General features: G+C 43.4%; 1 long non-coding RNA gene and 1 pseudogene across 2 annotated transcripts; one reads left to right on the top strand and one right to left on the bottom strand.

Annotated features, from left to right (window-relative positions):
* Window positions 1-3,690: 3,690 nt before the first annotated feature.
* LOC121831177 (large ribosomal subunit protein eL8 pseudogene) lies at window positions 3,691-9,440 on the bottom strand (annotated as a pseudogene).
* A 1,434-nt stretch (window positions 9,441-10,874) lies between these two features.
* LOC143274149 (uncharacterized) lies at window positions 10,875-14,719 on the top strand. Of its 2 annotated transcripts, none has more exons than XR_013052580.1 (3): window positions 10,875-10,966; window positions 11,527-11,608; window positions 14,182-14,719. It is a non-coding gene; the product is annotated as an uncharacterized LOC143274149 (long non-coding RNA). The 2 variants fall into 2 exon arrangements; XR_013052581.1 differs by lacking the exon at window positions 14,182-14,719 and adding an exon at window positions 12,153-12,801.
* The last annotated feature ends 7,559 nt before the right edge of the window (window positions 14,720-22,278 follow it).

Genomic DNA, 22,278 nt, shown 5'->3' on the forward strand with positions numbered 1-22,278 from the left:
TAATCGATGTAGGAGGGCCCAGCTCACTGTGGACAGTGTCGTCTTTGGGCATGCGTTGTGTAAGAAAGGTAGCTGACCACAAGCCTGGAAGCAAGCCAGTAAGCATCCTCCCTCTGTGGTCTCTGCTTCAGTTCCCGCCTCTAGTTTCCTGCCTTGAGTTCCCTCGTGAGGAACTGTAATCTGTAAGATGAAACAAATCCTTTCCTCCCCAAGCTGCTTTTGCTCAGTGTTTTATCACAGTAATAGAAAGTTTACTAGGACATATAGTTTGGTAAGAATATTGGATATAAGTGGCTTTTGATAGTTTGGCACTAAAATATATTCCAGTGGTCCAAATCAAATTAGAAGATAATATAAATCTTTAGCTCTATAAATACAAGCAGAGTTCATCTATAGGCATTTAACATGCTTTTGTCCAGACTTAGTTGTCGTTAAATATTAGTCAGAGTCTGGCAGAAAAAAACTCAAGATTATATAGATAATGTCAATATTAGTAATAGTGCTATTAGTGTTTCTTTTTTTGTAGAACACCATTTATTATTTTTAGCATTTCACTTATGGATGAACTTTCATATTCTTGGGTGTTGCTATCTTTAAATGGACTGATAGAAGTTAGTGTTAAAATACTGGTTTAATAATTAAGTTCTAGCTGGGCAGTGGTGGCACATGCCTTTAATCCCAGCACTCACTCTGTGAGTTTGAGGCCAGCCTGGTGTACAGAGCAAGTTCCAGGACAGGCTCCAAAGCTACACAGAGAAATCCTGTCTCAAAAAAAAAAAAAAAAGTAAGTTCTAAGGCAAGCCAGTGAAGGTAATTGGATAGAATACTCACAGATTAGCACTCGGAATGAGGTCAGAGTAGTTTGTTTGCTTTCTTTTGTGCATGTGTGTTTGCCCCCCCCCCCCCCCCCCCCCCCCCCGGTGTGTGTGTGTGTGTGTGTGTGTGTGTGTGTGTGTGTGTGTGTGTGTGTGTGTGCAAGCCAGAGGTCAATCTTGGGTGTTGTCCACCTTGTGTTTTTGAGGCAGGGTCTCTCCCTGAGTAGGTGTCTAGGGCACACTGATTTGTCTAGGCCGCCTGGCCAGTGAGGTCCAGGGATCTTCCTGCTTTCATTTCCCAGACTCTGGGATTGCAGGTACGTGCTACCCTGCTGTCACCACACCCAGACTTTGTGTGGGCATTGGGGATTAAGTTTAGTTACTCACACTTGCATGACAAGCACTTTACCAACTAAGTTCTCTCTCCAGTCTCTCTTTTCTTTCTTTCTTTCTTTCTTTCTTTCTTTCTTTCTTTCTTTCTTTCTTTCTTTCTTTCTTTCTTTCTTTCTCTCTCTCTCTCTCTCTCTCTCTCTCTCTCTCTCTCTCTTTCTTTCTTTCTTTCTTTCTCCTCCACTCCTCCTCTTCCTTCTTTTCCTTTTGTTAGTGGGAATTAAACTTGTGTATTCTAGGCAAGTGTTCTGCCACTGAGTAGCATTACCAGCTCTTTAAAAACACAAAAGAGTTTTTTTGTTTTTGTTTGTTTTTGTTTTTGTTTTTGTTTTAAAGAGAAGGTCTCATTATATTACTCAGGCTGGCCTGGAATTTTCTATATAACACAGTGTATCTTGAACTTGTGATCATCCTGTCTCAGTCTCTAAGCAGCTGGATCTCAGGTCTTCACCACCAAGGATAGCTTTGCTTGCTTCCTTTAAAAGAGAGAACTGAAAAAAAAAACAAAAAACAAAACAAAAACTGATGACATTGTTGGTGGACTTTTAAACACGTCAGCGGTGTTGACATGGTTCTGGGTAATGATCACCACAGGAATGACTAAAGTAGGGGCAGAGAGAGAGAGAGAGAGAGAGAGAGAGAGAGAGAGAGAGAGAGAGAGACTGGTGGAAGCCTTGGCTAAAACAACAGCCGTAAGAGTAGAAGGTCTTGGATGAATGAAGAATAAGATGTTGGACACTGGGAATAGGAATCAGAGTGTAAATGTGCCCTAGACATTCCTTCGGTGCCTGAGGATGCGTGAGGAATAAACCCCCTCTCCTGGGCTGCAGGAAAAGCAGTGTTCTTCCTTGAGGTGCTATTGAACTTAAGGCAGAGCAGAAAGGAACCCGTGGAAGAGTTTTATGGTATAAAAGGAAGGGAGTTTACAAATGGTTGAGGGCCTCAGAGGGCAAGCAGAAGGATTATAAGAATAGGACGATGTGTCAAGGGGAGACTAGGGGGATGGCTTGAGAAAAAGGCAGGCATCCAGAGGGACTGCCACTTAGGGAGGAGGCAAAGAATGCCGAGGCAGAGAGGTAGGTAAAGAGATATTAAGTAGTTTAGGAGTCTGGGCTGCTGGCATAAGGGATGCAGAGAGAGTGCTGGGTAGTACCTGAAGCTAGGTGCTGCCCACATTATGATCTGCTCAGCAACAAGTGGCCTCTCCTCATGGACATAGCTATCAGGTTGTTCAGTGTGCTTTATCACGAGCCAGCCTCCAATAAGGAAGCTAGAATCATTACACCCGAATTAAAGAGAAGAGAAATACACATGCCTCAGGCCTTTTCTGAACTGCATTGATTGGATCTGCTAACTGAAGACCAGGCTTTCCACTCACGAGTATTTGGGTGTATGTACATCATATCCGAAGCACAGGACTTACGACTATTGATGAGGCTTCTCTAAGAGACTTTATTTCATGGCAGTGGGCCTTCTGATTGGCTGGGGACTGCCAAGATGAGCACACCTCACCCAGTGCTGGGCTGGGTAGGCGGCCCATCACTGGGGCTTCCAATTTGGTCCAAAATGGGGAAAATTATGGACTCCTTCTGGAAAAATTGTGACAAATTAAGTCAAATTAGCTGTGACAAAGATCATCATGTGAAAACCATAAGATCACTGCAATGCTGAGTCAGTGAGTGGCCCATCTAGCAGAAGTCAACTAGGGTCACCTGGCCTCACAGTAAATGTTAAAGTTGGCTCAAGGCCCACCCTGGAGGAAGTATGGTGCTGTCCCCAGGTTTATGCACAGTCCTATGGGATGACGGGCTTCCTGGTTACCCCTGCTCTCATCTCCAATTTTCCGTGAGTTCTCTTCCATCCCATGTGGACGTATGGAACTTGGTTCCTTTTTGGTTTCTTCCCAAACTGCTACTCATGGCAGTTAGCAACATATTGTAGATCATTGACTGCCCCTCAGTTTTTGTTTGTTTGTTTTTTAGGTATGGACTCACTAGCTCAGACTATCCTTGAATTTGCCTGAACTTTGGACATCCATGTACCAGCATGTCCAACTTCTTTTCTTGTTTCTTTAAATTTTATTTTAATTTATATATATCTCTGCATGTGTCTCCCTGTACGTGCAGGTGCTCCCAGAAGCCAGGGAGGACATTGGTTCACCTGGAGCTGGAGTTACAGGTGGTTGTGAGCTGTGTGATCACCTGGAGCTGGAGTTACAGGTGGTTGTGAGCTGTGTGATCACCTGGAGCTGGAGTTACAGGTGGTGGTGAGCTGTCTGATCACCTGGAGCTGGAGTTACAGGTGGTGGTGAGCTGTCTGATCACCTGGAGCTGGAGTTACAGGTGGTTGTAAACTGATCACCTGGAGCTTGGTTGTAAACTGTCTGATCACCTGGAGCATCTACTTCTTTGTCTCAGAACGTAACCTCTTCCCCACATAACTTTTCAAGTTATTTTCCTAAACAAGGCACTTACCCCCACCCCCAAGTAAGCTGAGTAGAAGGCTTTCTTTACTTCTCAATTTTGTAATTTATATTTCTGCACAGAAAACTTAGCAGTGTACATTTAACCCAGTTTAGCGGTGAATTCTTTGGCCTTTGCCTTTTCCAGTTGGGCAATGTGAGCCACAGATTTAGGACCCAGGACGTTGCCTCCCTAGTGACGGCAGATCTCATCATATCTGTCGTTGTAATTGGTCCTAATATGTCCCCCAGCTTAGCCAGAGCACCCTTGTCTTCCCAGTTAACCTGCGTGAAGGCAACAGTGGTGCATGTCTTCCTGAGGACAGCCGCCCCAGCCTGGCCTTTCCCTTGATTATGCGTTATGGGACCCCCATCTTTTGATACAGGGCAGGCAGGAGGACCCCAGCTCAATGGGGTCTACATTGTGGGCAATCACCATCAGCTGAGCCTCCTTGTTCTCCACCAAGGTGGTGACTGTATTCTCAGCACCGGCCAGCAGCCTTTGCTTCTTCTCCTGCTTTGTCTCTGGCCTGCACTTGAGGCAAGCTTAAGCAGCTGGGTAGCTGTTTGCTGGTCCAGGGCCTGGGGGAACTAATTAATAGCAGGAGGTACTTTGAGCCGCTTATAGGGGATGGCCTTTTGTTGCTGCAGACTAATGTGAAGAGGCCATTTGACAAAGGGTGTGAGATCTCTTTTGGCTGGATGTCCTGCCCAATGCCAAACTTCTTAGGCCTTTTCTCAAACAAAGAATTCACCACCTTTTTGGCCTCCGATTTCTTCACTATGGTGGGGGCTGGGGCCAGCTTCTTCCCCTTGGCTTTCTTTCCTCTAGGTATCTTGCTTAGCTGGAGGAGAGAGAGAGAAACCACTTTTTTTTTTTTTTTTTTTTTACAGGGTTCTCAACATCATGCATGGCCTTGTGAGCTGACTTCTCTCCCGGCAAATTCCCAGACCACCCATACGCTGATTCTTGGAAAGTGAATCAGCCTCTTTGAATCCCTTTCAGGTAACAACAGGTCCTCCCTCAACTCTTTCTTGGAACACGTGGCTCAATGTTATCTTCCTCCTTTCTCATAGGAGGACGGCAGACACAGGCAGCTTTGTTTAGGACTTGAAAACTCGGCTTTTCTTTTCACCTCATTAGAAGGAAGTATTTTTCCATCCACTTCATTTTCTTCTTGGAATTTGCAAACTGTAGCTGAGTAGTTCGGTTTGCACACAAGGTTTGTTCATTAATTAATAGCCTCCAGGCTGGGTTGCCCTTATCAGGACTTAATATCTAACCCAGTGCTGGCTAAACCAGAAATGGTGCGGGATTTGCTGGTTGGGTCTTCTGTGATGGGAAAGGCTCTCCGAGGGGGGGTGGGGTGGGGTAGGAAAGCCTTTTGCTGAGAGCTTTAGTGAAGCCTAGGGCGGTCCAAGGAGAGCAGCCTGAAACCTGAGCAATAATCTTCTAGAGACCCATTTCTTGCAGTGTTGGAGTGAGATGCATGACTCAGGACTCTGGAACATGGAAAATAGAGCTCTAAAAATTACTTTTAATACAGTCATTTTATTTTCTTGTCAAGACCCAGAAATTATTGGTCACAGCCCTGTTTCATCTTCTTGACTAAAGGTTATGATAGGCAGAATTTTGGCTCATGACTCTTACTCCTGTAATTATATTATGCTAATGAGCAAAAGAGACTTTGCAAATGTAATTAAGGTTACTAATCAATTGACCTGAAAATGGATTCTCTGAGTGGGTCCGATGTAATTACTTGAGCCCTTAAAGCAGAGTGTTTTCCTAGCTGAGGAGGACACCAGAGCAGGAGAAGGGTGCATGCATTGTTGTGAGATCTGAGGCTGAGGGGATGGGATGTATACAGGATCAGAGAGACTAAAATAGCAAGGAACTAGGAAGTGAATTCTATCTCGGAGTCTCTAGGAAACACAGCCCAGTCAATAGTTTGGCTTGGACCTTATGAGACTGTAAGTAGAGAATTCAGGAGAGCTACACTGTACTTAGACTTATAAAAATTGTAAGGTGGTAAATATGTGTTGGCCTAGTCTACATAGTTTGTGAGAGTGTCGAAATTATATGTCAACTCCATGGATGTTTTATCTTTTAATTGAAAACAGTGAAGACCTCCTCCTCGTTTGGGACAGGGTTTCATGTAATCCAGGCTGGCGTGAACTGGCTACATAACCAAGGTTGGCCTTGAACTTCTAATCCTCCTGCCTTTACCTCCCAGATGCTAGGATTACAGGCAAGTGCCTCCATGTCTGCATTTTTTTTTGCTGTGAATTTTTTTTTTTTAATGTGAAACTCAAAGCAAGGGCTTCCTGTGGGCTAGGCAAGCATTCTACCAACTGAGCTACATTCCAAGCCCCCAGTGATTACTTTCCTTCTTCCTTAAGAAGGGCTGACAGAGCTGGGGAGAAGGCTTTGTACTTACTGCGCAAGTGCAAGGACCTGACTGTAGAGTTTCCAAGCTCCATCCATGTGTTGTGCTGTGAGCGCCTGTGACCCCAGCACAGGGGCAGGGAGGGAGGGAACAGGGGGGTTCTTGGGGCTTTCTGGCAAGCTGGTCTGATGGAATTGGTGAGCTCCAGGCTCAGTGAGAGATCCTAGTAACAGAGGAAGACACTGTCAACCTCTGGTTTCCACACATACAAAAAGAGAAGCTGACCAGGCAAGGGTCTTAATGACAATGTTTTGTGGGCATGCTTGGTAACTCTAGTCAAAGGGATGAGTGATGCAGGCCTCTGTTTATAATCTCTATCTGCACAGTCCAGTGTGATAGCCAGCAGCCACATTCGGCTTAAAATGAAAGTAAATATATTTGAAAATTTTTGTTTTTTAATTGTGTTGGTTACATTTTAGGTGCTTAATATCCATATTGGCTAGTGGCTACTGAGGGAGGAGGCACATGTGTGGAACAACGGTAGAGTGCTCTGCTGGGCAGCTTTGACCTGCGAGACTAGTCAGCGGTGATATCCACTGGTCTCTGTCCTTTCCTCCACTGTGGCATCGAGGGTTCCTTTCCTCTCTAGTAGAGTCACTACAAAGCAGAAAGCATGCAAATTCTTCCAGCCCTAAAGAGACATGCGTGGCGTTTTTTTTTTTTCTTTTTTTGGTGGACACACACAAAAATTATGTGTGAATGTACACAAGTGTGTGTGTATGTGTGTGTGTGTGTTGCATGTGCATGTGTGAGCACCAAGCACATGAAGGTCAGAAGACTGCCCAGATTTCCCATCCTACCATGTGAATCCTGAGGACTGAACTCAGGTTGTCAGCATTGAGGGTCAGCGTTTTTTTTTTTTTTTTTTTTTTTTCCTAGCTGGGCCATCTCACTAGTCCTGTGGAAACGTTTATGCCTCTATTTTTCTTCTTGTGTCACTTGCATAAATCATCTCTCGGAGAGAGAAAGCTCTGGTCTTAGAGTAGAGCATTCTGGGAAAAACAGTGACAGGGTATTAGGTCTTGCTTTTTTACTTAAATGGAAGAAGAGTTACAGCATGATGAATGACCAATACGTTCTCTGGTCTGGACTGTAAGATTTCCCAAGGAAGTCTGCTCTAGCAAGGCAAAGCTAGCTCCTGGAGCAGGCCAGTAAGGCTATCCCCTGGAGCAGACAAAGCCGACAGACAGAGGCTGTAGGTCTTTTCACATTGTGTTGGTTTTTAAGCCTGCAAAGGGACATTAGCCTAGAGGAAGAAGAGGCTTATTACCCCAGGAGACTGTAGCCTCTGGCCACAGAATGAGACTACTGTCTCAGGCTTAAACAATGAAAGTTGAAACTTAAGGCTTCCTGGGTAAACCAGACAGTGTCTGGAAGCCGTGGGTGAAGACTTGAAGGTGATTCAGCTGAAAAGAATGGTACAGGCCGTGGGGAAAGAGCCTAGTTTGGAGATCATGAGACTTGAGTTTGAATCCTGAATCCATTGCTGTCATTGAAACCAGCTCTGGGATCCCCCTTTTTGTCATATGTGATGGAGATGAAATAAGACAGTCTCCAGTTGTTGAGGTTAATTTTTAAAGATTTATTTTATTTTTAGTTATGAGTGTGGGGGGAAGGGAAGGAGACAGAGGACAGGAGGGAGGAAGGGAGGGAGGGAGGGAAGGAGGGAGGGATTGAGAGAGAGAGAGAGAGAGAGAGAGAGAGAGAGAGAGAGAGAGAGAGAGAGAGAGAGAGAGAGAATCTTAGAGGCCAGAAGCTTCCTGGATCTTTCTGGAGCTAGAGTTATAGGTGAGCTACCTGAAGTAAGTAGTTCTTGGTTCTTGGAATGAAACTCAGGTTCTCTGGAAGAGCAGCAAGTGCTCTTAACTGCTGAGCCATCTCTCCAGCCCAATCCTTGAGGTTATTATAGAGGCTTCATGATATCCAGGAGTCACTCAGTAAACATTAATTAAAGCCATCAATCACAACTATATTACATTGAAAAAGACCATCTAATCCTAACACTTTCTAGCCACTTGTGAGGTTTTTGTCTCCATCCCTACCTCACTCCCTATTCCTACTGTGGAGCCTCCAACCTAGTCATTTCTTTTTTATTTTCTTTTTTTGAGACAGGGTGTCTCTGTGTAGCTTTGCACCTTTCCTGGAACTCACTCTGTAGCCCAGGCTGGCCTTGAACTCACAGAGATCTGCTTGCCTCTGCCTCCCGAGTGTTGGGATTAAAGGCGTGCGCCACCACCGCCTGGCTCCTAGTCATTTCAGTAAGAACTCACGGCATTACCCTCCTCCTGAACACCCTAGATCCCATTTCAAACCTCTCACCGTCTAACTTTTACCCAGCATCATCCTCAGAACACCTGATTCTCTAGGTGTTCCTTACGATTTCCACTAAGACTTTTGGTCCAGTATGTTGCTGAAGAAAATAGAAGCAACCAGAAGAGATATCCCCCAAAGCTCTACTCCCCTGTCAACCACCTCCCCTGACTGGTGCGCACACTGTGGTGGGTGAACTGTCTGGCTGTCCAGGCTCAGCCTCGGCCTCCGCTCTGCTCCCGGCTCCTCCCTCTGCTCTGCTCCCCGCTCCTCCTGTCTACTCTAGAGTTCCACTTTTGCCGTGGCACTCCTCTCTCTGCATTGTTCCTTTCCCCTCTCTCGGCGGGCTGTTTCCCTTTCATCAAATGCACGACACCATGTCTCATATTTAAGCTATTCTTCCAGCCTCCTATTTTCCTTCAACCACTGTGTCTTTTCTCGCCTTCCTTTGTAGTAGGGCATCACTGATGTTTTTTTCATCTCCCCGACTTCTAAACGCTGCCCTGCTCAGGGGCTAGACCTTGGCACTCCATCTATACTCTTCTCCAGGGGATCGTGTTTAGTTCCATGACTTTAACTTTCTTCGATACACTTTCTCTGAACTATAGATACTCATATCCAACATCCTCCTGGATATCTCTACCTGGATATATACCAGGCATTAAACTTTTATCCCAAAATAGACGGCTAATTTTCAGTTCCCTCAAGTCTACCCCTCCCATATTGATATGTGGCCCTACCTCATGACTTTTCCTGAGGAGACATAAGAATAACTATTCACTTCAGATAGAGCACACTGACAGACCAAAGAAATTATTTCATTCAAATCCTCTTTGGTAAACCAATGAGTTTATTGGGGTTACTTGTAGGAAGATCAATGACAAAAGGAAGGTATATTATCTAAAAGTCTCTTATGAGACCTCTAGGTAGTTACACCACTGGAGAGTCCTGCCCGTGGTACATAAGACATATGAAAGCTGTACCACTGAAGAGTCCTTGTAACTTACGAGCATCCATACTATTGAAGTGTCTTACACTAGTAAATTGTTTACTTCTTAATAACTGTGGGGGAGTAGAGGGCCTTGTGAGCATCTCCCGAAGGCTCATGAGCCTGCCCCTCCCTCCAGGAAGGAAGGTAAATAGGCCTAATATTATGTGGATGATCATAGACGTTCTGATTCAAGACCATAGAAGTCATGTTCAGCCTGGAGGAAATAGCTGCACCACAGGCTCGATAAACACAATTCTAGTCTTCTGTTTACTCATGGTGAAAATCTTTAAGGGGCTGCAGAGATGGTTCAGCCATTAAGAGCAGGTGCTGCTTTTGCTTAGAACCTGAGTTCAGTTCTCAGTACCCATGTTGGGTGTTTTACATCCCCATGGAACCCCAACTCCAGGAGATCTAACATTCTCTTCTGAACTCTGTGGGTACTTGCACTCACTCATGCACATACCCCCCAGTGTACACATCATTAAAGATAATAACAATAAAACAATTTAAAAAATCTTGTTTCCATCTGCAGCTCTCTGTTTCTCTCACATACCTCATCTGTTTAATCGGAAAGCAAAAGGAGGGCAAGAGTCCTGAAATACTCTTGTCTAGTCAAGGGAAAATCTTGTGACATAAGAACATCATCTCCTATAGTGACCAGAATTAATACATGACCTACATGTTATACCACTTAATTCAACAAATATGCATAGGCAGTGATGTAGGTGCTGGCAAATACTAATAAGTAAAACATGGTAAAAACATCACTGAGCTTCAATTCTACCAGGGCAACATTGAAAACTTGCCAGATGGTTAAAGAAAAATAATGAAGACACCATGACCTTCAGAAGCAGGAATCAGAGACCCTTGAGAAGGAACTAACCTGAACAAACCCTCCATGAGAACTAGCTTTCGTGGTATCAGAAGATGCCATGCAAGCTTCTAAAGGAGAGGGAGGTAGCCAACAGTCCTACCGAGACATGATGCCTATGAACCACATCAACAATCAGTACGACAGGGTAATCCTGTGGTTGTAATGGTGACACGCACACCTTGGCCGTAACCAACAGCTCTTTAATTAACTTAACACCTGCTCAACAAGAGGGAGCCCATGGTTGGTACTAGAAACTCAGCTAATTACTAGTAAAGTCTTGGTTTTTGAAGGAGAATTACAACCACTATTTTACTAAACTAGTATAATCTGTAAGAACAATCCATGGACAATTGTCCTTATACCCATATGTAAATGCAGTCTTCACCTCTCAACAGGGAACCTTCTCTTTGCAACAGATGGAGACCATTACAGACAAACACAACCAATTAAAATGCAAATAAATAATTAATAATAATAATAATAAATTTAACTTTAATTTTTTTAAATAAAGTGAGTGATAGTGAAAGATACCCAATATTGACCTCTAGCTGATGAAATGCTGTATGTATTTCATCATACAGTCTATGAGTTGTGGAGCCCAGTCCCAGTGGATACATCTTCAGAACACCCCACCCCCACCTAAGGCTCAGGGAACACTGTCAAAGAGGGGGCTGAAAGGTAAGAGCCAGAGGATCAAAGAGTTTGCTGTAAGATTGTGTCTCCTAGTAACATCAGAGACTACACTCAAATCTCTCACCAACATCATTGCCCATACATGAGCTGAACAAGGATGACATCACTGAACATGTCAGACAGGATAGAGAAAAGCCCATGAGGCCTCAGCCTTACACGAAGAACTATAGGCAACTGAGGAAAGCTGGGAATGGGAGAGGTGGCCTTCTCCAGGGAGGAGCACACTGATTGGTTGTCCAGTGCCAAAAAATCAACCCCGAGAACATACATATAGGTAGCATTATATGGACAGAACAGATTATGCACATATGAATGCAATAACAGTTAGTGAAAAAAGAGGCCATGGATTTGAAGGAGAGTGGGGAGGGGTATCTGGAGAATTTGGAGGGAGGAAAGAGAAGGGAGAAATATTGTAAATGAGGTGTGGGTGTGATCACATAGCCTTAGCATTCAAAGGATGGGTTTGAGATTGTTTTCCCTGACATGCACGAAGTCAGTTGTAGGCTTTGAGTAGAGGTACATCGTGTCCTGACTTTCTATTCCAGAGGGGTCAGGCTGATTGCTGGCTGAAGAACCTACTTCAGGGAGTCAAGAGCAGAAGCAGAGAGACAAGTTTCATTTATCCAGGTATGAGAAAGTGGTGCCTGAGCTAGATGGTTGCTGTGCATGTGATGGAAAGGATTGAGTTTAGAATCCTTTTTTTCTTTCTTTTTAATTTTTTTGGTGATATATATATATATATCTCACCAAAATCATGTGTGTGTGTGTGTGTGTGTGTGTGTGTGTGTGTGTGTGTGTGGTGTCCTCACCTATGTGTCTATAGGGTGGGGGGGTCCATGGGCACATACATACAGCATTTCATCGGCGAGAGGTCAATATTGGGTGTTTTTCACTATCACTCACTTTATTTAAAAAATTAAAGTTAAATTCATTTATTTATTATTATTATTAATTATTATTATTATTATTAATATATGTGTGCTCATGAACAAGGGCATACATGCACATGTGTGCATGCCGGTATGTGGAGATCAGAGGACAACTTCAAGAGGAGTTGGTTCTCTCCTTGTGGGTCCCAGGGATGGAACTCGGGTTGTCAGGCTTGGCAGTATGAACCTTTACCCACAGAGCCATCTTGCCTGTCCTCTACCTTATATGATTTTTGTGGCAGGATCTCTCACTGAGTCTGGAGTTCACTGCTGCCTATACTGGCTGGCCAGCAAGCAAGCCCCTAGGATCTACCTGTTTTCACCTCCTCAGTGCAAGGATTACAGATGCTCACTACTACACTGCTCTTAAGTGCTGCCAAGGACCCAGCTTGTGCATGCTTGTGCTACAAACATTTTACACATCAAGCCATATTTCTATCCCTAGAATTCTCTTGAAGGATCCCACAGGGTTTGCTGAAACATGATAGGCCTACAGTCTATATTTGCTGAGCGGTGGATACACAGGAATATTCTAGTTTGTACTCTATCTTAGGTATTCTGACACTGAGAAGAATATCCTTAAGACTGATGAGAAAGACGTCACTACTGGAAAGTATCTATAACTTTTATATATTTATTTTTTAGTAGTTGGAATTCTAGATTATTCGTGATTCTCTTGTTGAATTTTCCTCAGTGCAGCCATCTCTGTATTGATGAAGTGGAGCTTCAAATGAAAAATTGAAGCCCAAACCAGAACAGGGAAGTCCCACATGATTTTTCCAATTGTCAACTCCATTTTGAACCATTAGAATTTATCTTAGCAAATAGAGAAATTTTTATTGTGAAAGTTCTAATGTTGGTATTAGGAACCCAGTTTAGGAGCAGATTCATAGAGGTAAATCTTTTTTTTTTTTTTTTTTTTTTTTTTTTTTGAGACAGGGTTTATCTGTGTAGTTTTAGTGCCTGTCCTGGATCTTACTCTGTAGACCAGGATGGCCTCGAACTCACAGAGATCTGCCTGGCTCTGCCTCCCAAGTGCTGGGATTAAAGGCATGTGCCACCACCGCCCCGCTGACTTTTTCCAATTCTACTGGTATCAATAATGACTGGCCAGGACCAGAATGGAGCTAGTGAGATGCTGGTCAGGCAACGTTTATGGAAACACCAACATTTAGGTTCATGCAGCTGCTGGGGCAGCCCCAAGAGGGAGGGCTCTTCCTTAAATGTTGGTGCTCTGGGGTCCAGCTAGCCTTATTCTAGCCCTTACCCTGATGTCTACAAAGAAATCTTTTAGTTTACTAACCAGGCAACTGTAACATTAAGAGCAGGACTTCTTTCTCATTTTTGGCCATGCCTATGCAACAGACAGCTGCTTTAGGAGAAACCAAGTGTATGGAGAAGAGCCATTTTCTGAAAAGCTCTGTTAGCTTAGAAATTAAAATCAGTGGGAAAATGTGGATGAACATTATGGAGTTTTGCTTCATAATTAACTCAATGATCCATTGGAATGTCATTTATTGAGGGCTACCTGGATCTATCAAGCCTATGCTTAACTTTTCCATCATGTTTCTAATTTCTTTGGGTCCAGCATTTGAAAAATGTGTCCATTCTTTTCTCTCTTTTTCTGTGTCTTTTCTATACATATTACAAAAATTAACAGAACAAATAAACTGCAGTGGTAGAAACGCTTTGGACAATCAGGTAATGGCTTATTTTTAAGGCTGGGTTAACAATTTCCATTTTCAAAATGAGTTCAAATTGACTGAGTGATTTTAAATTAGCTCTTTAGTTTTTACCCTAAGCCACCGATAATGCCACTATTAATTTCAATTATTCAGAGGCAACATTAGTACATGCGGAACAAGAAGAACGATGAAGACAGAAAGGAATAAATGACTCGCTGCAGGACAGAGTGACATTTTGACTGACATAGAGGCTTTTCTCCCCCTTTGACACACTCTGTGCTTTGACATTTCACTTGGCACAAACATTTCACAAATTCTTGACCTAATCTGATGTACTGTTGTTTAGCGATTGCTGACATGACATGTTTTAACCTCAAGCTTGCTAGATTCCAAATGTTACCTTTTCTTTTTCTTGTTCATCAAGGTTGGATGACCTCCAGAAACCAGTCCAAGCAAAGGCCCACAAACATGGGAGGTTAAGTGTGGTTGTTGTTTGCCAGAGGGGAAAAGGGGCAGTTTGAAATCGGAGTTGGGGCAGGGCAGTTGAAGTGGGTTTTTTTATTTTTTTTATTTTTATTTTTTTTAGGATATTGTGGAATGAAAAGAAGACAGATCTGGAGGGAACCCTGCTATTTTGAAAGAGACAATAGCCCAAAGCCTGAAATACTGAAGAACAAATTTAACAAGGACTAAATAGAGCTTATACTGTTGCTTGAATAGTAAATGGGACTAGAGAAGGTGCAGAGGTTGAGAGCACTTGCTGCTCTTGAAGAAGACCAGGTTTGTTCCCAGCACTGCATTGATTCACAACTACCTGGAACTCCAGTACCAGGGGATCTGTTATCCTTTTCTGGCCTCTGCAGGCACTGGGCATGCAAATAGTATACATACATACATGCAGGCAAAAACACTCATACATATAAACAAATCTTTAAAAAAGTAATTTAGGGACAGAAAAGATTTAAATAGCAGAGAAATACATTATCTTCCTAAAAAGGAAGAATGTATTGTGTAAAGATGTCACTTCTCAAATTACTTTGTATAACTTTGTCTCCAGGTCTCTGCCTGGTGGCATGGAAGGGGTCTCATTTCTATTAATATATATGCTTTGCTAGTTTATTCATTTTTTTTTTTTTTTTGGTTTTTCGAGACAGGGTTTCTCTGTGTAGCTTTGCGCCTTTCCTGGAACTCACTTTGGAGACCAGGCTGGCCTCGAACTCACAGAGATCTGCCTGCCTCTGCCTCCCGAGTGCTGGGATTAAAGGTGTGCGCCACCACCACCCGGCTAGTTTATTCATTTTATTGACATCTACTTCCCAGGTTTTTATTCAAGAATAAGCCAGCTAACGTTGCTCTGCTCTGATATTAAATAATGCGTATGCTTGTGTGAGTCTACATATATGTGAGTATGCATGCACACATGTGTGATAAGGCCAGAGGACTTCAGAAATACTGTCCACCTCCTTTTACACAGAGTCTCTAATAGATTAGGAGCTCATCAAGTTCATCAATTAGGTAAGACTGACTGGCCATCAAGCCCCAGGGGTCCTTCTGTCTCTACCTCCCCAGGATTGGGATTACAAGATTGTGCTGTGGTATGTGGTGCATACCTTTAATCCAGGCAGAGGCAGAGGCAGAGGCAGAGGCAGAGGCAGAGGCAGAGGCAGAGGCAGAGGCAGAGGCAGAGGCAGAGGCAGAGGCAGAGGGGTGGAGACAGAGGGACAGAGGCAGAGGGGCAGAGGCAGAGGGGCAGAGGCTGAGGCAGAGGGGCAGAGGCAGAGGGGCAGAGGCAGAGGCAGAGGCAGAGGCAGAGGCAGAGGCAGAGGCAGAGGCAGAGGCAGAGGCATCTCTGTGAATTTGAGGCCAGCCTGGTCTACTGAGCAAGTTTCAGGACATCTGGAACCACATAGAGAGAGCCTGTCTAGAAAAAACAAAAAACAAAAACAAACAAACAAGCAAACAAAGCAAGTGCTGCCACTCCTGGCATTCTTCCTGGGTTCTAGAATCAAACTCAGGTCCTTGTGCTTGCAAAGGCAAGTGTTTTAACAGCTGAGCTGTGTTCCCGTCCTTTTCTTTCTTCTTTCCTTTTCTTTTCTCTTCCTCCAACTCTTCTTCCTTCACCTTTGAAACAGTGTCACAAGTTGTCCATGCTCTCTTCAAACTCATTCTTTAACCAAGGCTTCTCTTGAACTCTGGATCCTCCCCTTTCCCATATTTCTGGGCTGGAATTATAGGTATGTGTCACCACCCCTGACCTCTGGCCTGATTTTTATGGACTAGCAGTTAGAAATACTTTCGGTAGCAAGTATCAAACAACTCCACCCATCGTGTTTAAATAGTAAGGGCAACTGATCATCTCACAGCCATAGTCCAGAGGTAGGCAGGTCCAGGTGTGACACTTTGACTCACCCAACATAATCATCAAGGACTTAAGCTCCTTCTATTTCCACTGTGCCATGGCATCAGAGCCACCAATCACCTGGGAAAATTGCTTTTTGCCCTAGAGCTATCACCTTGACTCAAGTCCAAGGAACCATAACTCCAACCACAACATCCACACCTAACCACGTCCAAGGTAGGAAAGTGGGTCGGGAACAAAAGCACTTTCTTCTCACAAGGCTGCCTTTATCCAGCAATCCCTTTTTATTCCCCTTGACGCACTTCCTCTCCGCTTCCTCCTTGTGCATCTTACTCATCAAAGCTGGATCACATTGCCCACCTCTAGACTAGTCACTTGTCCAGAGAGCTTCTGCCTCGATAGCTTTGTCCAAATGTGATGCATCCATGGGTTCTGGGAGTGTGGCTCTCAGAATTAAACTATGGTTTTTGTTAGCTATGAAGAAAGGAACCTGGCAGTTGGAAAGGCAACTGGCAGCATCTGCACAAAGATAGAGAAAAAGTATTGGCACTGGAGAGAAACCCTCCATAGACCATGACTATGGTGTCTTTCCTTTGACCTGCAAGGGACAGGTCCTTTCTGGCTTAGGTGATTCTGTTGCTGTGACAAAATACCCTGACAAAAAACAATGTAAAGGACAAAGGGTCTCTTCTGAGTCATAGTTCAAGAAGACACAGTCCATCCTGGTGGGGAAGTCAAGACGACAGGTGTTTGAGGCAGCTGCTCACTCGACATCTACAGTAAGGAAGCAGAGAGCATGAATCCTGTGTTCAGTTCACGTCCCCTTTTTAACACAGTCCAGAATCACAGCTCCAAAATGGAGTTACCTATAGTAGGCAGGTCTTCCCATCTCAGTGAGCCTAATCAAGATAACCCTCCACAAACACACCTAGGGACCTGTCTCCCTATGGATTCTATATTTTGCTAAATTGGCAATTAACATTAACTGTCACATTCTTCTTAGTGGTTGTTTGGAGTCCTTAGATATTAAAGGGGCTTGTAAGCCAAGTCAGGCAGTAGCTTCTCAGTGAAATTCGCTGTTGGCTGGACCCCACAGCAACATTGGTAACTAGTCATGCAGAGATGCTCACAAATGGAGACTTTGTAGCAGACCCTAAAAGTGTCAATAGCTGTTCTTACCTTCCTTCAGCTTCCATTGTAGAGGCTGGAAGTTAACCATCATCACAATGTATTGCAAAGAAGGACAGTTGTGTTTGTGACAATTTTGGGCAATGCCAGGTGAGCAGAAATTTGCTGGAGCTTTTGAGAAAAAGCTCATTTTCCTAATGAAGTTACCAGTGTCATCTAGGATCACCTGCCACTTAAGTTTAACACAGTCCTATGAATTTTAGGAGAGGGCAGCAGTCAGGTTTATATGCAGGAAATGAAAACAGCTAGAGTATGAATATTATTAGAGTGGATATTTCTATGGTAATCCTTTTTGTTTCTTCCAGTGCTTTTATGATTTGACAAAACTTCCTCACTATGAAGTCTATTACACATTTATCTGGTTTTGCTTTTCTATTGAAAACCCTATTCAGGAAAGTATGATCATTAACAAATATCAGAGATGAGCAACAACTGGGAGTCTTTGCCTGAGCACTGGGCCAGAGGAACACGATGTTGGGGTAGGGGTGTGAGTCAGGGTTATTGGAGGATGAACCCTTACAACACAGGCTGGTGATGTAGTTTCTGGATATCATCATCATCATCATCATCATCATCATCATCATCATCCTCACTTTGCCAGTAGGGCAATTCAGAAGGTAATCTACCCAAGATTAAGTGAGATGTACTAGAATTCAAATCCAAAGCCAGAACCTGTATACTCTTTTCTGTTATACTCAATAGCCAGTCAGAGCCTAGATGAGAAAGGTTACCCTTTCAACTGAATTAGAAAGCAATAGAGGAAAGGGACATTAGAAATAATGTTTTGAAAGATGTGGAACAGTGGTTCTCAACCTGTGGGTCATGACTCCTTTGAGGTCTAACAACCCTTTCACAGGGGTCGCCTAAGACCATCAGAAAAGACAGATCTTTACATTACAAGTCATGACAGTAGCAAAATTAGAGTTATGAAGTAGTAACAAAAATAATTTTATGGTGGGGGTCACCACAACATGAAGAACTGTATTAAAGGGTCACAGCATTAGGAAGGTTGAGAACCACTATTGTGGGGGGAAGGAAGGATATAAGGAGGAAAGAGTGAAATGAGAGCTATCTATAATGTATCGTTCAGATGGGTCTAGGGTAGCAGTTCTCTACCTGTGGGTTGCGATCCCTTTGGTGGTCTCACATAAGATATCCTGCATATCAGATATTTATATTATGATACATAACAGTAACAAAATTACGGTTATGAAGTAGCAATGAAATAATTTATGGTGGAGGGTCACCGCAACATGAAGAGCTATATTAAAGGGTCACAGCATTAGGAAGGTTGTGAACCACTGGCCTAGGGCTGCTGGGAACTGGTGGGTTGGATGGATTGACTACCAATGTTTATTTCCCCGGACCTGGGCTGAATTCATGGTCACACATAGTCAAGGCAGTATGTGGCAGGAAGTGCACAAACATTTATGTCCAACTTATTTCCCTGGATCCCCTTACCTCCATGAGTAATCTAAACACATCCTCCATCAGACTACAATTTCCCTTTCTCCAAAAGTACCAGGGGGAGACTCTTCCTCCGGTTTTCAGATTCCTGCTACATTGCATTCTCAGAAGACAACTGTCCACTCCCAGAGCCATGGTTAAATGCATAGCCATAGCAATGGAATCTGTTAGTTCACAGCAAGCACCCCAAAGCACAATTCTATTCTGATTGGATCTCCCTAAATCCCACTGTTAAATAATCCATGTTAATTTTGTTAGATCAACATAGCAAAAGATTGTATAACTGCACCCACAGTCATCCAAAGAATGACATTTTTATAGGTTCTCTGTGTTCAAAGAGAAGTGGCCATTGTGTATTGGCAAAGATAAAACAAATAGTTCTACTCACTATGTATAATTTCTGTCTGTATTATTCACATGACTGAACAATGAGATCCGTAATAGAGCAGTTTCACTTAGAACTAACATTGCTCAATTTATGGCCACCAAATCACTTACTCAACACAGTTAGAACTGCAAATAATTCAAACTGATTAAACTTTAAGATATAAAAATTCAGCTTATTAAAGGTTTCCAAGCAGAGTGAAATTTAGCAAAGCTTATTTGTGAGCATAGATCAGATAGCACACGGAAACAGGCTTACATTGTTTGCAAAGAAATTCTTAACACATGTAATATGTTAATAAAATACCAGTTTATCATATCAATCAATAGACAACCGAACATTGTCACAATCATTTTTATAAGTAAAAATGACAGATATGAGATTTTATATTTTCCTCTTTATAGTAACTAAGGATATTTGATTAAAAATGACCGTTTTCTTTTCCTAGTTGAATTTATTTGACCATTTGGCAGAAACTCTAGATGATTGCTTTAAGGCCTGTAAAAGCAATACTTTTTCTAAAAATTTAAAATTTACAAACATTCTGATATCCTTTTTTTTTTTAAACAAGCAAAGAAACAGACAAAAGTAATCACGAGACACTGGTGTGATTATATTTAAAGAGAGTGTGTGGGTAGAAAAACATATCCTTGCCTCAGATGGTGCTTCAATATTTATTGATTCATATTTATATAGGAGATTTAAACAGATACCAAAGCAGTCCCTGGTACAAAGTAGATACTTAGGAAATGGTTATCATACTTCACCAAGCACAGATACACTGTTTACAAATTATAGTATTTTAAACATTAAGAAAGTCTTTCCAAACGCTGTGTAGTATGTGTTTGTGGGAAGGGGTGGGGCACAAAGTCATTTCACACATCTGTTTTATCTGCTGCACTGCATGGTAATCTTTTCAGTTACGCTCTTCAACTTCTGCATCTGGAATGTAAAACTCAAATATCATTGAAGGGTCCCATCCTTCTCCCAGGGAAGCCATATTTTTAACTTCTTATTTTTAGAAAGAAGGTCTGTTGGATTGGATGCACGTGTACATTTGACTATTTTTTTCCCCAAGACTTTTTATAAAAATTCTTTCCTTATACACCCCCAGACTTGAAAGACCAATTTTTGCTTTCAACATTTGGTTTATTTTACTGCTTCTTAACAGTGTTACTGGGTCATAACATCTTGGTTTCCAACATTCATCTTAAATCTCTCTCAAATCCATATAATTTTGTCTCATTCATCCCTTCAAATGCGTAGTAAGTCCAACCATTATATTAATAATTGCATATTTGTGCTCTTAGACTTGAGAGGCACTTTCTTTATCAGCCACATTAGCCTAATAAGCATTTTTATTTGTGGACATAGAAGGCATCACTCGACAGGCAGTGTCCTTAGGGATGACCAGAGATCCCTGATAGGCCTTTTAGGTGGCTGGGGTAAGGCTGGAACACAATGAGTAGGGCCCAATATATTGAGGAGTCAGCCGTACAGATTTACACTATTTGACTGAGTAGAATTTATTCAAAAGTGTGTGTGTGTGTGTGTGTGTGTGTGTGTGTGAATGTGTGTATGTGTGTCCTCACCAGAGGACTTAAATTAAAGAATACTTGGCATCTGCCTCCTCACCTGACAACATTAGAGTAAGTGCTAGAAACTGCAAGTGATGTGAAATTTGCTTTGCCCTAGCCTCATGCAATGGATTGTTTTCCTAGTGCATCCGTTTTGCTTCCTTGTTCTTTCTCAAATACGCCCCTTTTATGTGGGCATTCATCTTCCCACCTCTTGCCCACAGCCTACTCCTCCAAGGGACTGATAACCAGAGCTGAGCCTCATGAGTCCAATGGGATGCTGTCATGGATTGGGTAATGGACGGTCACGTGTCCCAACAAGACCCAATGAAATGTAAAGGGAGGACTACCGCAACTTCTCCATGGGAGGGTCTTAAATTTAAAAGAGTAGGCGCGTGCTTGCTTCGGCAGGTAGACTAGAAGAGCAGGCAGTTGCTGACGTTCTTCCTTTACAGCTGCAGGCATACACAGATGTGAGGCCAGGACATCCAAGCGTGTTGCTTCCAGTTTAGGGAGGAAACCAAGGAGCAGAGACAAACAGTGATGGCGAGCAGAGCAGGTGAACACATCCTAACTAATTTAAGACTCCAGAGAGGAAAACAGTGACTCCTCACCAGAGGGTAGCTAGGAGAGGAGAGGGATCTCTCCCACCGGCACTGTAAGGTGACCTGCATCTGCCATCAGCTCTCTACACTAAGGCACTTTCCTGGAGCTTGGCCAGCGGCTGTCAGCCCTGGCAGGAGCCAGGTTGTCCCCACCCAGTGAGGCAGAGGTGAGTCACTGAGGCTGGTGACCAACTCCCTTCTGGAGAACCCCGGTAGCCTGATGCAGGGAACAGGGGTGTATTGCCAGAACAAGCAGGCAAGCAAGACGTGGCTCGTGCCCACCAGGATATATCAGGGCTGCTGATCAATGCTCACCCTATAGATTTGAGAGAGAGAGAGAGAGAGAGAGAGAGAGAGAGAGAGAGAGAGAGAGAGAGAGAGAGAGAGAGAGAGAGCAGAGAAAGTCTTTATTGACTCTGGAGGCCCAGATGAAAAAAGACAAGGAAGGTAAAGAGAAAAGGTGGGCAAGGGCCCTTGTCAACACACCACACGCCGTTTCCGATGCTACCATTTGTAAGTAATAAAATGAGGAATGGAAATGGAAATATTGGCTACACCCTCTGTTAGGTAGCAGGCTTCTGATTTCTAGATTGTGGCGTTTGATACCAGCACTTCTGACAGCGATTTACCCTGGCTTTGCAGTCAATCTGGGAAGACCAGTTTGGCAGGAAAACACCTACCTAATTGAAAGGTTCCACCCCAAAATGTGAAGAGCTGGGGAGAAACTGATCTAACAAACGATCAAGTCAGGTATCAAGGAGGGCATCGGAGAAATAGGGAAACAGGGATTTCCTGATGGAAGCCTGGGTTAGAAGGAGAGTGTTCGGCCTTTTTTGACTCTATACGGTGGGGTGCCGAAACCGGGTAGCAAAAACACAGTCCCACAGAGATGGGGTTTGATGGGAACTAATGGCTGGTTGGGGCCTGAGACAACATAAGCCAGGCGGTGGTGGTGCACACCTTTAATCCCAGCACTCAGGAGGCAGAGGCAGGTGGATCTCTGTGAGTTCAAGACAGAGTCAGGCAGATCTTTGTGAGTTCAAGGCCAGCCTGGTCTAGAGAGCGAGATCCAGGAAAGGAGCAAAGCTACACAGAGAAACCC

The sequence above is a fragment of the Peromyscus maniculatus genome, chromosome 7 (assembly GCF_049852395.1).
Source record: "Peromyscus maniculatus bairdii isolate BWxNUB_F1_BW_parent chromosome 7, HU_Pman_BW_mat_3.1, whole genome shotgun sequence".
NCBI lineage: Eukaryota > Metazoa > Chordata > Mammalia > Rodentia > Cricetidae > Peromyscus > Peromyscus maniculatus.